This window comes from Saccoglossus kowalevskii, chromosome 5 (genome assembly GCF_978046115.1).
Source record: "Saccoglossus kowalevskii chromosome 5, keSacKowa6.1, whole genome shotgun sequence".
Classification (NCBI taxonomy): domain Eukaryota; kingdom Metazoa; phylum Hemichordata; class Enteropneusta; family Harrimaniidae; genus Saccoglossus; species Saccoglossus kowalevskii.
In genome coordinates, this window is record NC_140645.1 from 32,379,344 (window position 1) to 32,394,101 (window position 14,758).

Genomic DNA, 14,758 nt, shown 5'->3' on the forward strand with positions numbered 1-14,758 from the left:
TCGCATATCTTAAAATGTGAGATCTGTATTTGTTTTTACTTATTTACTTATATCACTTTACTTATTTTGTACTTATAATAAGGAATTATTGCTATTTTTTTCCAGGCTATTCTCGCTATCTAAGTGTCAAAATCCGAGGTATAACACTGTATAATATTACAAAGCTATTATAAATGTTATTGGTCAGTCGGTCACTTACCATGTCACCTTGCGAGATTACACAGATATTCTCTCTATAAACACACGAAAAGTTGTCAGGTTATATCCACTATATATATCACGAATATACAGCAATCCAAAACATAGAAAATCTACATAATATTGAATTCAGGTTGAACGTCATAAAGAAGCTATACGATGGCCTCAGAAGGTTTCGCGTTGTATTCAATTTCCTTAATTTCTTTGATTTCATACGTACCTGTCAGTAAGCGCCGTACTAGGTACACAGAAACAGGCGAATGCTCTTCTTTCAACATTTATCTTGCATTTCTATCATTCGGTAGAATTGATATTATGTCATGGATGTCATCATACGTTTCTGTGCCCCATCGTGATGCGATATGATATCCTCCTCAAAATTATCTACATCCAAACAAACGTCATGATGTGTTTATGAAAGTGATCCTGAATTACCGATTTTTACATACAAAACTTGTTATTATGTTATTATTATGCACTTTGATGACTGCAGAAATAATAAAGTTCGCGAGAACCAGGAACTACACATATATATATATATATATATAAATATTGTTGTATATATTTTGTGAATTATTCATGTAACAAATACAACTTTAATAGTTTGATTGTATTTATTTATTTTTTATTTAATCTCGTCCTTGATAAACACGATGTAGTGAATATACAATGGTTGCTGTAAGGATTTTAATTTGTCATCCTGATTTATAATTAGATAATAAAATATTACATATGTAATGAAACTCAAGTTTCAAAATTAATTTAAATGGAACCGAAGAGTCAGCCATCAGAAATGTCAATGCATCAACATTGTCAGAACCTGTTCTGCTTAGTTTCTGGAGTGAGCATTTTTATTTTCATCATGTCCGCAGATCAGATCATCAAAATGCATTTAGCAACGAAAACACGTCTAAAGGGCGGACATAACAGAAAGAAGAGAGAGTATTCAAACATGTTACAATTTCCGAATACTGTTAAACCAAATACTGGATGTAATTTTTAATGAAAAAATGACCAAAAAACACATAATTAAAGTTTATTCATAATTTCGAATATCCAGTCAAGGGGATTAACTGTACTTTTTGTAGCAAAATCTGTATATGAAACACTTGATATACGTCACGTATGTACTGAAAAACAGGTCCACAGCCTGTCTGAAATATCTTGTGTTATAAATGGAACAAAACTATTACATCTGAACAGGTAAGAGCGTGGGGTCAAATCCTGGGCTTAATGATAGATATATACCTTGAGTGCTCAACTTTTTATATCTGTTCCTTATTGATCCAACCAGTTTGTATCTCTTCGGTGAGATTTTCACTAAAGTCTTTTAATGATCCCTGATCAATTCATTTCGATTGATTGCAGTCGCCACGTCATCAAACCATAGTAACTCACCATTCAATATTGTTGGTATAATAACACATATACACAGTTACATGATAAGAAATCTAATTTACTGAAACATTTTTGACGAGAACAGTGATTAATATAAAAATTCATTTGTCATAACAATAACACGGTTAACCTAAATTACTTGTACTATTACGATAGTTCTTTCTTATTTGATGGTATTATTGATATACTGCCCCCTACGACGAGAATCGAATATGACATCGTAAATATTCTCATTGAAAAAAGTGAATTCTCAAATATAAGTTTGGAAAGCCAGTAGGTTGACAATGGTTTCCATCTTGTAAAACTCAAATTATAGTCCACATTGTCATGTGTATTGAAAGTGGAACTGATGTTTACGATAAGATTTAAAGTGCCTCTGGAATGCCCACTAACACATTTCCTAATTTGGATTTGTGTTTCATTTTGTTGTTGAAAATTATTACCCGTATGAGAGTATATTTGAGATCGTTATACTGTTATAATAATGAGTCATCTGACGGCGTTTTTTTGAAACATTGTATTTTTGGCGAATCCAGCAATGCATATAGTAATAGTGTGAGAATGTAAGAGTCTACGAACGACCTGAAGGCGTTACATCAGTGGATGAAAGCCGTAAACTCAAAGAGTACAAGTTTTGCCGAACATCTGTCATTATTTATGAAAGAACAATTTGAATTTAAAGACAAGTACCGACAAAATAAATTTGGCACAATACTAACACTTTTCAAAGAACCAGACTAGCCCATGTTCACCGCGTCGCTTTCAGAAAAAAGAGAAACCTCGGGTAAGTTTATCAAATGTTTTTGGAATCTGAATAACGTTTTGTAGAGACCATATAGTTCGTGTTATGTGAGAGGTATTAATGAGGTGACGCGAAATCCAAAGCTCGGAAATTATGTAGTACTCACACGTTGGTATTTGTTTTTAATTTCGCTGTCTAAAAGTTTCTGAATTGTTTGGTGATTGGTTGAATGACAACTTCCCGCTTCTGTGATCTTTTCTTGCAATTTGATCTGCGTAATAAGTTGGCTATCCTTATTTTGCGACCAGGCAATTCTTAATGTGATGTCGTAGTTATGACAATCACGCTAAAAAAATAAACTCACACTTTTTGCTATTGTTTGCTCTTCACTATTTTTGTTACCCAATCTAACACCGCCATTCATAGACTTGTCTTCGCCGTGACCCGACGCGTTTATCCATTTCAACAGAATGTAAATTCCTTCGCACTCGGCTCTTATTTCGTAACATTATTTAAGAATCATCGACTCCAGGGGCGGATCTAGGATTCTGGAATAGGGGGCGGGCGATAAGTTGGCCGATGGCCTAGTTCGCGAGCGCCGATGGTTACAAATAGGGAGCCGCGGCCCCCTCGGCCCCCTCTAAATCCGCCTCTGGATTCATTATAAATGTTCTTCTCTATTTCATTGATCGCTATGGTTCAATGTTTAGAATGTTAAAACATTATCTTTTGAATTTTGTTTTACTTAGACGATCGATGTAATACATCAGCAAACAAACATATACTCAGTAACCTGACAAATACATACAAATAAATTTGGCGTAGATTGAGTTTGAAAACCATTTTTTTCATTTTAAAAACATATTTTGTAGTTAATAACATAAAAATAATAATATTGATGTACAAATAAATTATTTTGGGCCAGAAAATAGCAGGCAATCCACAAGCATTTTGTTACAGGAGTCTGGTATAATATCAACTTTTAATATGTCTAATTAATGTTTCCTAATACAACAATATTTTCCCAAAATAATTCATTGTGATTATTTATTTCAAAATTTGTATCAAAATATGGCATTTCCTAATAATCAGAGACTGATGCAGAATGTTGCGTTAGAAGGGGCATATTTACATAAACGTCATTGTGACTTTGCGTTGAGGAACACATTTGTAAGAGAAACGCCGATTTCATGTGCGGCGCTCCTCTAAATCATCTACTGATATTTTAGCCCAAAAAGCGATGGTACAATCATAACACCACGATATAATGCTAGAATAAAAAGTTATGACGTGATTATACAAGAAACAATTGTCTGACTAACATATATTGTGTATACATTTTGTAATAGTATGATAATTTAGACGAGAATTATGGGACTGTAATTAAGTACAGAATTCATGTATATTTAAAAGCTTGGCGGTTGCAGTTAATAAATAACAGACAATCAACACATTTGTACTACGGGGCTTGGAAAGCTTAGGTGTATTTTTATGCTTCAATTAGCAATTACAGACGACCGTTTACGTGAATGCCTCGAGTACCATCCATAGAAAATCTCAACATACTTTAGTATATGAAAAATACATTTTAGTCAGATATTTTATCAGACATTTGATCAGACAAACCTCTGAGTTTTCCCGGGAGTTTAACCTCATTATATAACCTTTCAACTTTGATGAATATGCAAATTTTATATAGTCATGTTCCTTGACGTCATACACGGAAGTAGAAGTTTATATACACACGTTTTATCGCACATGGAATAACTACGAAGTGAATGTGAACAGGAGAAAAACAAGTTGATATGTATTTCACAAGCGTTACAATGTTACTTATTGTTCTGTTTACCCGGAAACATGGAGGTACAGTATACATTGCTATTTTGTTACGTACTATCACTATGCCAAGAGTGTCAGTTCAACGTAAAATGCGACCTGTTTTGGACACTGTCCTGTTGTAATTACATTAGCTATTAATCTGTGATAATTGCTGTATACAAGTTTAATCTCCTGACATGTTGTGTTGCTGGCAGTTATATTAGCGAAACATTCAGGCATTGGTCTTACTCAATTAAATAAACCCGACACGAGATTTCATGTCAACAGAATTCAGTACAATTGCTTCAGTCATACATACGCCACTGTTCCATTAGCATTCTATTTAACTGGCTGAATGTCCCTTGGCTGTTATGAGCTGGTAAATATGTAAATTCTACGTGGTTATCATAGCACTCTATAATTTATTTATAAAACCCAGATAGATAAACATTAAATGCCCGGAAATTATTGAATATATCGATTATTTATAGTTGACGGTGAAGCTACATTGATAGGACCAAGTAGTACAGTGTATGCTATGCCTGGGGAGGACGCTACACTCGACTGTACTATTTACAACTTGGGCGATTCAACTAACTACGCTACATGGGTATATGAAGAAACCTCAACCATAGTTGCCAATATATATCCAACTGGTACTGGCAATGCATCACCAGGATATGGTGTTGATACTTCAACATCAAATAGATATGATTTGATTGTATATGACGTCACTTTAGATGGAAGTGATGGTGAATATGATTGTTATTTCAGTCTGGATAACAATCCTGATGGAGAAGTTGGAAAACTTGTTGTGTTGGGTAAGTATAACATTTCTTATAATTTGTAGATGAATACTAATGTATTTATATTATTACTTATTAAGTTGTGATGCACTGACTAATTCTTGTCATTTTGGAATTATTTGAGAGGTGTGATTTGTATGTTTTTACCCAAGGACCCCACTTCGCAACATTTGAACCTAGCGTAGAAGGGAGTTATGCTAGTACGTACTCACCGATTTAGCAAATACCGGTGAAATATTATTATAATATTAATGGAGAAATTGTATATTAATGTATTTTCTCTCACTAGACAATGTTGATTCAGTTGATATTGTTGACCTCTATGATGACCAGAAAGTAGATATAATAGCAGGAGAAACAACACAATTCACTTGTAAAGCATCTGATGGTAACCCAGCAGCTGAGTTAACATGGACAATAGGAGACACCAATATCACAGAATACAGTACATATACAACACAAGTCAGCGATAATAATGACAAACTACATAACTGTATGAGTGTGTTGAATTAAACATTCAATGCAACAGATAATGGAGAGGCTTTGAAATGTCAAGCATTTCAACATGAACGATTAACAAGAACAAGTGCACGTGTTTACGTGAATGTGTTATGTGAGTATTCTTAGCATGTATAATGTTATGAACAGATTACACGTCAATTACGTATGTCACAGTTCATTCAGCTATTTTCCGGATAGAATATAATCGCTGCGTTGTCGAAAGTAGAAAACCAGTGCAAAAACATGCCAGTAACCATTACTTTCTGGGTTGATTCATCAATATTCTAGACCCTGTAATAATCTCCGAAATTGAGATTATTTCTTGGAGTGATGGTGGTGTGATAAATGTGGCATGTGTAGATACAGCCAATCCAGACTCATATCAATATGAATGGGAAGCTGAGGGTGGACAGACTGGTACTACATATGAGAACACATGGGAACTTATAGATACTGGAAATGATGGCCAAGAAGAGATTACATGTACAGCTACAAACACTATGGGATCTAGTACACCTTATACCCAAATAGTCTACAAACCATGTAAGTATACAATGTGTTCACATTATAGTGACAGAGACAGTATGTACAGCTACAAACACTATGAGATCCAGTAGACCATATGACTAAATAGTCTACACACCATGCAAATATATACTTTATAATATATGTATACGTATGTATAGCATGATGTACAAAGACCAAGTTTAAAGTATGACGTGTACGTACTAATATAGTATGCTTACAGAGACATTTGGTTACAATGTCTTTCATTTAAATTCTACCTTCCAGCGATAGAAGTACATCTGTGACGTAAATGTGTCAAAGAACTGCCATTTACAACTGTCATAGTGTTGATGTCTATAATTATCGTTAATAAAATAATATGTGATGTGCTGTATTCTAGTTGACAAATAATCCAAACAATTATTGATTTGAGCTACTTCCCGTCAAATGAATGGAGTGATTTGTGGCTGATCAGTCTTACGTTTCTATGCATATATTTAATTCAAATTAATGTTCATTTCAGACATTATGGCTCTTTCCTGAACAATCGAATGTTAGGTTTTACATAAACTATTTATCCTGTTTGTTTGTAGACGGACCCACAGTTAACGCTATCACAGATAGTCCCCTCAAAATCGTAGCAGGGTCTGACGCCGTGTTAGAGTGTGGCACAGATGCAGTACCACCATTTCCCGATAACGAGTGTTGGGAATGGTTTCTACAGATTGGATCAAATTACACACAGTTAGATTCTTCTGATGAAGGCTATGATATTGATCCAGTGGAAGGTGATGAACGGACAACAACGTTAAATATATTTGATGCACAAGGTGTCCAAACTTATCGATGTCAACTTGGAGAGTCATACGCGAATATTGAAGACCAGGCAACGGGATCAGGGTCAGGTTCGCGGCAGTTAATTATACGCTCTTGTATATATATATATATATATATAGCAACATGTACTATAAGGACATGTACAGAGATTGAATATCTATTCACAAAAATGCAAACACACCGACCATATCCAATTTATCATACATATTTATCTATCTATATTACAACATATAATATAAGAACATGTATAAAGATTGAATATCCATTCACAACCTGTGACGTAATATTTGGTTTATTCACATCATACGAGCTGTGTTTGGGTTTTAAATCATAATTTGTATATTATTCTAGCAACTGATCAGAATTCCTGCACCGTGAGTGTTCGTATGGCGGCATTATTTGCAGTTCTATTTTGTTGCTCAGTGACTGGCAATATCATCGCATTTATTATACATAGACGTCTTAAGGCAAGTTTTTCTAAACAGGTATGTTTTATGTTAAATAATGACGAGTAAATAATTGTGCTTTCTATGATTTTCTGTGTGGTACTTAGCGTGGATGTTGTCAAACATACCAACATATATTCATGTATTTGTTTAAACAAATTTTTTGGGAGAAATTATGTGTTTTATGTTGATATTCTGTATTTTGTTTTAAAGTCTATGTCGGATTCAGGTGATAATTATACAACACTTTCTACAATGACTAAAGATGCAGTGCATGTATATGAAAGACCTACATTAAAATCAGATGAGGTAAAAGAACATATTACAAATTAACAATCGCATGAAGTAACAAAGTAAACACATTATTCAAATATAATAGTTTATAATTTTATTTGTTTAGTTTATAGATAACTGCTTTTGAACTGACTAACAGACCAAATGAATCATGAAGGTGATTAGATATTGTAGTACATTATGTTTGATTGTAGAACGTTGAAAACAGTGATTATACTTCCCTTTCACCAGAAACAAGAAACACAAAATCTACATATGTGGAAATAAACACGACAAAGTTAAATACTGAGCAACCTGATGCCTTTTTACAGATTACATCGATTTATACGATATTTGTTTTCTACTTTATGTACAAAGAAAATTATTCTGTGGCTGTTCATGTTATAGTATAAATATCATATGTAATGAAACGATGATTAATTATAACATACATAACATTGTACACTTACGAACGATTATTAGAACCAATTAAAATACACGACTGCTAAAATAACTAATAAGCATTGTGCTCATAACATTGTACTTTGTTTTGTTTTCACCCAGAACATCTGAACGTTAACACATACAAGAAGAGGACGGATTGTTATACAAATGTTGACGTCCACAGATTAGTGACTGATAAAATTTAAACAGTTGATCCGAACATATTTAAATTACGTGTTAACTATTGTGGATTTGACTCTTATGTGTCACATTTGCAAATCTCGGAAGTGAAATGAAGTATTTTCTTTTCAATTTGATAGCACCTTTAGAAAAAACACACATTCACGTTGTGATATTGCTCCCAGTTCAATATAATACTGATGTCATTCTGAGTTTTGGTCAATTATTATCCAAATCACATAAACAATTAAAATATTATTAAATAAGTATTAAATAGCGTAATAATGATTTTTCAGAAATTTATAACTTTTGCAAGTTTTGAAATTTAACGACCAATTTACTCAGAGTAAATTATATTTATCTGTACTTCTTCGAGTTACCTTAATTGATCTATTGGCTTTTAGAAATTATAACATGTTTGATAACTTAATTATCCATTTAATAGTTACAAGCAACACGGGTACTTTTCATAGGAATATAGAAAAAATATAGACATTATAGGAACAAATATATACATAGTAGAGATGCAAGGCGACTGCAGCTATATTATTAGATATAATTGTGTTGAGACTATTTTCTGACTGGCAAATCATTGATAATTTATTACATAATTTACGTACGATCATTTTGAATGTAACCGTAGTATTTACCTATTGAATAAATTGACAATGACGTCTTATATATTACTTTATGTATCTTATCTGCATAATTTAATAAAAGTGTCCGATTTGTAATTTGAAAAAAAAAATTGTGACGCTAAGGTCTTTTTTACTTAATTAACATATTGCACTAGTGTCACGTTTCTAATGAATATTTTACCGACTACCCTTATACTATACATGTCGATGCAGTGATGTAGTGTCATTTTCAATTCATTTGCATGCGAATACAGAGGAGGTCGTTCACCCCTATATCGAACACTGAGTGATCTGAACTGCTGAACTGCAGCGTTACTGCACATTTAGCACACCTATGTACTTTGTTTTTTGTTTGGTTCTAGCCAATTGCACAAAACAAATAAAGTATTTGATGCTGAAAATATTTTCTTTCATAAGAAACAACCTTAACTCATTGGGGTGTGCGCGCCTTGAATTAGGGATTGAAGCTGACACCACATTAAGAAAGTTGTCGTGTTTATACAGATCATCATATAATTCATGAATAATTGATTCAAATAATTGATACACTGTAACGAATAAATATGATGTAGTTGAAGTAGACTACGGTGTTATTTAATGTTGTACAGTGGTACAAAATGGACAATACTGCGTACAATGACTTCCCCTAAAAACAGTATTTTCATGTAGTGGAATAAGTGATAAAATCTGCAAAGCAGGCATATACAGTTTTACAATTCAGATTATATAACATGATTAACATTACTTATTCTATAAAATCTGTATTTAATAATTCGTCATTCACACTAATACATGGCAATATCCAGTTAATGGACAGTTGTCGCATCTACTAGTTGTAGGTAAGAAGCTATCGGTTAACTTATAGAATCATACGCGGATATTGAAGTGGAGGCAAAATGATTTCATTGAACACTTTGAGTTTGGCGATATATTTGATTTATTGTGATAGAACCCGTCGTATTTGAGCTTTAAATAATGGTTTATATATTATTAAAAAACAGGGCAAAATAAATTTATCACCAACGTTGGTGTGGCTGCATAATTTAATCTTTCTTAATTGCTCAGTAACTGTGAGGATTGGAGTATATATTATCTATCGATTTGTCATATGCAAGGTTTTCCTAAACATACTTGTTTTACAATAACAAAATAATGATCATTAAATTGGTTGATTTTTTAAAGTGTGTATACTAGGCACAAAGCGTGGATATGTATCGCTAATTCTCTGTCAACTAATATATATCAATATTTCAGTATGCACTACTAAATAATGTGATATTTCAGCATGATCACCTGTGGATATATTCAAGAAATTACTTAATTTGTATATACATCACACCAGGAAGACAAGGTAAGATAATATATATATAACACAATATTGTTAATAGTTTAAAATAAATTTTCAGATCACAATTTACGAATATAATATGCCGATAACAAATGTAACATTACACTGAGGACGCTATTTACCATAGTCTACATATAACATCATAACTGGTTGACAGATAAAATATTTGCAGTGTGTTTTACCGCAATGAAACGTATATTAAAACATGCATAACTTTACACGTGTTAACAAGTTATTTGAGGTAGAGACTCGTGTTCGTGGCCTACAATTTAAACTCCTTTTTTTCTGTATGTGATCGACAAATTTCAGGAGTGTGAGTAAGTCAGTAGAATGTTATCGCGTAACATACATTTTCAAGATAATTATAAGATTGTTTGATAAGTACTAGGATTAATGGTAAAGATTGTAAACAGAGATGCGTAACTTTCAAATACCGAAGTGCAACTGAAGGTCACACTTCTAAGTGGAATCGCAAACAGTACTACCAATTCGATAGATCCTGACAGATATCATGTTTTTTTTATCATATTTCTTCATTCTGTAACTTACATTATTATTTAAATTAAATTTGATATAGATTCAAAAAATCGAAAAAAATAATAAAATTACTTACCTTAATTACAACAATTTCACAAAATATCGTCTGCTATATCTAAAGCATGATTGTGATCAATTTTCACTATATTTTTTCTCAAGAAACATCTGAATGATGTATGCTGACTTGTTAAACTAGTCATTCAAATGTTACAATAAGTTTTTATGCTATAAAATCAAACTACCCAGATCACAAAAAAATGGCATTGTCAAATTTTAAGCTTATTTCGTGATAGTGGGCACAGACGGATAGACTTTGTTTATAGAATGCAGCACAGTAGCGTAGTATTTTGAATATTTGCATTTGAATGCAACTGAGTACACGAACTTTAATGCAAACACAAACCTTACTTCAGTGACATCAGTGAGTTGACCTTTATGCATGTGTTAGTGAATGTATCTAGGCCAGTGGATATAGCCTAGGTATTGAGTCTTTGGAACACTCACTCAGCGTAGGAGTCGACCCTTTTTGGTATTCAACACCGGTAGGATTTAAAATCTACGTCTATCGATCATTACAACAACCACTATGCAAATAGTGACCGGTAAATACAGTATTTCCATTCAGTGTACTCGGCGTGTTGAACTGGTATAGTACAGTACCACGTCGATTGTAAACAGATACATTGGTTTTGTCACAGAGCGTTGAAAAAGTCATTCATGACAAAGAAGGCAAGGCAAGGCAAACGTTTGAAAGCAGAGCGCAAAGGCTGATGTAATATTTTGATAAGGTTTTAAAGCAAAACATAAAAATTATTTGTTGATTAGCGTTAAACAGTTTGGTCAGATATAGTGAACGAATCTCACATTAAAAATAAACAATGAAATAACAAATTATATATGATGACCGAATTTTACAACAAAACATATGTAAAAACAATGCTATAACGAAAAAAATGAAATAAATTGTTCATTGTCAGGACTAGTTCTGATTGGACCAACTGGTATAGAATATGCACTACTGTATATAAATAGACAGTCAGTTTCACAAAATTGGACTTGGTTAAAGTTGGCGAGACCGGTCCAATAGCTGAAATCACAGACCAGGATTCTATTATTACCGTAGTTGATCCAGCCAATTATGGTGTTGTGTACACAGCGCCATACAGATATGACTTGGTTATATATAATATATATTTAGAAGACAACGATGGCCAGTATGATTGTTATTTTAGTTAAGATGGGAATGAAGATGCGGAAGTAGGAACACTTACTGTACTTGGTAAGTAAAGTATAACACAACAGAAAGAAATTCCAAGACGCAATTTTCAATCCCTTTCGGCTTATTTATTTATGTAACAATTGACAGTGGATACGACATATTCTTTTAAAAAATTATTGAGGTTACTTGAATGAAAAATAAATAAAATTATATAATGTCATGTTTTACATTCTGTATCCAACGCATTATATTTATAAAGAGTCAGTTTTTTAGGGATCACTCTTTGATATTGAGTTAAAAAGTAATATGTTGAAAGTAATTGAGTTGATGTTCTTCTTTTAGACTATTTAAATTAATATCGATTTATTCAACTACGTTTACACTATTACTTCATAAATAAAATGTGTATAGAACCGCGACGAGGTATAATAAATATTTAGACTCTTAGGCAAACTATACTGCTTGAGTGAACGAAACTGTTCATCCTCACAGATGGATAAGATTCAATAAGCATAGTTTGCTACAGTAATGATGCAGTTGTTAAAGTTGATGAAAATGAAGCAAGAGAGTTTACCCGTGAATCCACATTTGAAACCAATAACCAGTAACATGAAACAATTATATACTGTTGAAAGTGTGTGATAAGATAACCAACTGAAATCTAAGAAAGTACAATAAACTTTCACCTCCAGTGTAACAGTCCTAGTATATGATTGAATGATCATAACAGTACTGAAATGCATCATAGTGGTTAACATATGCACTTGAGTTTGTCAGTGTGAATAAGCAAAAGTCCTGAGGACAAAACGCTTGTTTTTGTAAAATTACAAAATATTAACTATGCAAATTGCAATATGGCCACAAAAGCTGCTCCTAAAAATTCTTTGTGTGTAGTTAGAGACAAGATGGACAAGTGTACATTTTTATTCAGTGTGATACAGATACAACAGGGCGGTCAAAATCATCGATTCCCCGTACACAAACTAATTCTCCTGTTTGTTCACATATGAAGCCACAGTTAATGCTATCACAGTGAATATTATTAAAATCGAAGCAGGGTTCGACGCCGTGTTAGAGTGCGGTACTGGTGCTTTACCACCACTTAATGGTTTCCATAGAACGGCTAAAGTTACGTAGAAATAGATTCTTCTGATGAATATGATAGTGATCCAGTGGAAGGTGATGAACAGACAAGAACGTTGACTATATTTGATGCACAAGGTGTTAAAACTTATCGCTGTCAATTTGGAGAATCGTACGCGGATATTGAAGTCCAGGCAACGGGATCAGGTCAGCTTCACGGCAATGCTTGAGTGCATACGTTTCGGCATTGTCGTAATAACATTATTATTATACATCTTTCCCTCCTAAGGATACATCATAGAAATACCGAAATACAAAAAGTTTAGAACAAATTGGGCTAACTTTCTATAGGATATGGTGGTATACTATACATGTTCTGCGACAAATTACAGCTAATATAATAAATACTGGATAATATATCATTTAAACAATTTGTATTCTTGTGCCAGCAAACTGCGTGAAGAAGACTACAAATGAATAACTAGATTAAAATGTAGCGAAACCTATGATTTTGTTTGTATAAGGAGGGTAAAGCAAAACAGTATTGTGAATATTTGCATATGAATACAATTCCGGACACGAACCGTACATTCAGTGATATCGGCTAGTTGACCCGGTATAGTACCACATCGACCGAACTGTTTGACAGCATGGCGCTGATCTTGTAGGTTAGCTAAGATACTAAGAACGGCATGTCTCTTATGAAATAAAATATTCGGTGTGTTGTCTTTTTGTGGTGTCTGGCACAGTGAGCATTACAATATGTATAAATAGCATTCGCTATATATGTCACATTGAACACACATTAAACACGTTGTGGCGCAACGACAGACGATTTAACGATTTTCGACAAACAAAATGTTCAAACCACGGTATTTGATAGTAATAACTTGTTTATTTTTGATTTAATATTTATTTGCATTCTGTCCATGTCCAAACTAAATTATAATTTTCGCAGTTTTATACAAAATTGCAGTCAGAAATTATAGAATTATAAAATATGTTTCTAGTGTATGCAATAAACATAGTTTTAGTATTAACGTATAATATCTGCCAGTGTGAGAATATGACAAGCAAATCTACGGAGTGAAATATCACTTGAATCTTATTGAACATGTACATTAGTTATGTAGATAAATTGTGGTATCATATGTATCTCACGTTATTAGTATACAGCATTGATATTACTGTTTGCTGTTAAATGCAGGATTTGAAAAACAATGTTGCCATTATTTTGTTATGTGACCTTTCATCTCATGGAATCCAAAATGGCGCACAAGAGAACCTACCCATAGGCCTAACATTTGATAATCATATATTTGAAATACGTGTTTTAAAGACCAACAGTTTTACAATTCAGATTATATAACATGGTTAACACACATCTATCACTACTCATTCTATAAAATCTGTATTCCATACTTTCACAAAATCCAGTGAACAGTTAATTGACAGTGGTGGCGTCTATTAGTTTCGTTAAGCAACTATTCGGTAACTTATATAATCATACGCGGATATTGAAGTGCAGGCAATGTGATTGCATAGAACACACCGTCGTATTTGAGCTTTAAATAATGGTTTATATATTATTACAGAAACGGGGCAAAGTAAATGTATGTTGGTGCATAATTTGCAATCTTCCTTAATTGCCCAGTAACTAGGAGTATTGGAGTATGTAGTACATACACCACACCAGGAAATCAAGGTAAGAACATATATTAACACTTGGAGTGTATCATATAAATACACTATTGTTAATAGTTTATTAACAATGAATTTTCTG